The sequence below is a fragment of the Equus caballus genome, chromosome 7, assembly GCF_041296265.1.
Source record: "Equus caballus isolate H_3958 breed thoroughbred chromosome 7, TB-T2T, whole genome shotgun sequence".
Taxonomy (NCBI): Eukaryota; Metazoa; Chordata; class Mammalia; order Perissodactyla; family Equidae; genus Equus; species Equus caballus.
In genome coordinates, this window is record NC_091690.1 from 1,218,530 (window position 1) to 1,222,183 (window position 3,654).

A 3,654-nucleotide genomic window follows, 5' to 3' on the forward strand; every position below is an offset into this window, starting at 1 on the left:
GTTCTGGAGGCCAGACATCCAAGGTCAGGGTGTGGCAGGGCCGCGTTCCCTCCGGAGGTTCCGGGGGAGGGTCCTTCCTGCCTCTCCCAGCTTCTGGGGGCTCCAGGCGTCCTTGGCTTATGGCCACATCACCCCAGCTTCTGCCTCTGCCGTCATGTGGCCGTCTTCTCTGTGTCTCTGTGTCTTCTTACTTTTTTCATATTTTTTATTTTTTGAGGAAGATTAGCCCTGAGCTAACTACTGCCAGTCCTCCTCCTTTTGCTGAGGAAGCCCGGCCCCGAGCCAACATCCGTGCCCATCCTACTCCACCCCATATGTGGGATGCCTACCACAGCATGGCCTGCTGAGCAGTGCCGTGTCCGCACCCGGGATCCGAACCGGCAAACCCTGGGCCGCTGAGAAGCGGAACATGCAAACTTAACCGCTGCGCGACTGGGCCAGCCCCTGTCTTCTTATAAGGACACCAGTCACTGGATCTAGGGCCTACCCTACTCCAATGTGACCTCATCTGAACCTAACTAATTACATCTGCAAAGATCCTATTTCCAAATGAGGCCAAATTCCGAGGTCCCAGGTGGACGTGAATTTTTGTGGGGACACTATTTGACCCTCTCCCTTGCCCAGGCGTTGGCCTCCCGGGAGCAGGGTGAAGCAGCAGCTCTTTGTCATGGCTCCTTGGTGACAGATAGGACCCTGCATGCCCCACGCTCAGGGGACAAAGCCATCCTGGTTTGCAGGGATTTCCGTGGTTTTAGCACTGAAAGTCCCAGGTCCCAGGAGACCTGGGGAAACTGGGAAGCTTGGTCATCCTATGCTGTGGGAAGGGATGCCCGAGAAGGCACACAATGGCAGGACACTAGCTAGGTCACATTTCACATGGTGGTACCCTGGCTGCCTCCTGCTTAGCCATCCCAGAGGAGAATCTGATTGGCTCACTCTGGGCCAATCAGAGAAGGCCGGGAGGTCACATGGTACAGACCTGGTTGCTGGGGGCTGTTCTCTAGGATGGGGAGCCCCCTGAGGGGGAGAGTTCACCCCAGGAGCTTCTGCACCCTTGAGGCCTGTTTCTTCATGGCTGCCCTTCACCACGTCTCTCATGAGCCTTCTGGCCTCAGTTTCCCCTCCGTAGCACACAACATCCAAAGAGAGAGAACTTTGACTTGTTCCGATCACTCATGAGCATATGGCGCCAGGCCTCGCCTTCGGTTGAGCACCCTCTTCTGCTGCAGCCACTGTGGCTGAGGTGGGGGTGCCGGGCCCACCCTCACAACAGTGGGGGCTGGCGCTACCCCCCCCCCCCCGGGGCAGGGCAGCAGCATTGGAGGTTCGAAGCCAGGGGACAGCGGGCAAGTCCATTCGCCTCTTTGAACCTCCGTTTCCATGTCTCGAAAATGAGGATGTGCACATCCACGTCCTTGCTCCCTGGGAGGAGAGGCCTGGCTGCGGGGAGCGCTGATTCAATGTGACAAAAGTGAACCGGGCCACCTGCTTTGCCTGTGGGCTGGCGCCGGACAGCAGGACGCAGCCCTGAGCCTGTCCTGGGGTCCCTCCAAGGAGGGGGACGCAGACGGACCTGCCTCTTATCAGGATAAAGGAATGCAAGGGGTGCTTCCTGCCCGTCTTGTCCCCCGACCCCACAGCTGTCTGGGTTTTATTGGGAGGCGGGATATTGTTTGACTTTCTGGGGGGGGTGGGGGGGGCGTGTGGGCCATGAAGAGACCAGCTCACCCTCCTTACAATGTTCTTATTATTCTATGGAGAGCCCCAAAAGCTCTGTTCCTACCCTAGCTTTCCCAAATGGCGTCCACAAGATCAAAGCCAAAAAGGAAGCAGGAACGTGTGGACCACATTTGAAGTGCGTTAGAAATGAGGAAGCACAAAAGGCCATTTGCTTTTTCAAAGATTCCAGTGATTAGAGAGAAATACGTTCGTTTGAGGCAGAAGGCCCTTTGCTGGCAGTTCTTTATTCATTATCTCATGGGATCCTAGGATATACCCAAACGGGCTATCGTGAGCCCTAACTTACAGATGAAGACGCAGGGGACCAGAGAGAGTCAGTGACCTACCCATAGTCACACAGCTTCTCGCTGGCACAATCTCAGCCTTGGCCTCACTTTCTGCATGCTTTCAGCTGCACAAGCCTGCCTTTACAGGGGTAAGGCTGGAGCTCAGGTTTAAGGCTCAAATACCCCTGGAGGAGAGGCCACCATGCCCCCTGACCCCTGACCTCTGGGAGCTGAGCGCCTGAGCGCAGATTTTCCTGAACATCAAGAGTGAGAGAGAAGAGACAGGGCCGGGAATTTTGAGAAAATAAAAACACTCGAGTTTCCGGAATCTGGGAGGACCATGGAGTTTGTTCCTTCCTTCCTTCTTTCGCTTGTTCATTCGCCACACAGGGTGACCACCTGCAGACTGAGTGCCTACTGTGCGCACAGGCACAGCAGCGAGCAAAGCAGACGCAGCCCCTGGCCTGGCGTGGCCGGTTTTAAACAGCCCACTCCTTTATAGTAAGGCTCGGGTTGGAAAAGATCAGGAGGCAGTGAGGAAGGACAACAGGAGGGGTGGGGGGGACTTGGGCGCCCTGGAGGCGGTGACATTGCAAGTGGGCGCCGCAACCGGTGCCATCCCGCCGTCCCACTCCAGCTGCATTCTCCTCTCCCATTTTTCTTAGCATCCCATCCGACTACGAGACAGCAGGACAATAACCACAGACCCCCGATCTCCCTCCCGTCTGATCACATCCAGCTTTTAGCCTTTAGGGTCCGGCCCTGGGTCACTCTGCCCGACGCCACCTTAGAACACCTGAAAGCATCGTGTCCACTGCTTTACTGTCCTGACTCCCCCAGAAGCGAGGCCAGCGGTCCAGCTCCCCGCGGCTCGACTCCCTGCGCCATTGGCAGGCACTTAATTAAATACCCGAGTGGACGGGGCTCCTCCCACGTGAAGATGCCCCCGGGACCGCGGGGGGCGTGCGGGGGGCCCTGCGCATCACCCCCTCCCCACGCTCCCTCCCGGCCGGCGGTGGACTGACGTCGCGTGAGCCAGCACGCTGCAGACTCGTGGAGGCCCGGGCCCGGCGCAAGGCCGGACAGCACAGCGGACCAGCCGCCTCGGGTGACCCCGTCGGACTCGGGCCGTGCTGACCCCGCCTCCGCTCCCGCTTACGTCACCACGTGTTAGGACACTGCCCGCCCGCCCCGCTGGAGTCCGCTCCCCGCCCGGCCCCACCCAGCCCGCCCCGGAAGTCGGCCTGTCCCCGCGCTGACCACGCCCCGCGGCGCCGCCCGGCCGTGACGTCAGGTGGCGAGACCGTGACGCCACAGAAGCGCGGCCGGGCACCGCCGGGGCGACCCGCCACGCGTCGCCATGGCAACGACGGGCGGGCCCGGGCAAGCGGCGGGAGCCCCGCCCCTCCGGGAAGGTGGACGCGACCCCGCGACTTCCCCGCCCGCGCGCGCACCCCCGCGCCCGCGGGCCTCCGGTGGCCCGCGGCAGGCGGCGGCCCGGTCGTCCCTCTACAGGGCGGCCGCAAAGCGCGGCGGCCGTCGCGCGGCGCCCCCGGCTGCCGCAAAGCTGCGGGCGCGCCGCCGGGCCCCGCCCCGCGCTGTGACGTCAGCGCGCCCCGCGGCGTCCGGCGGCTGCGCGGTGGGTGCC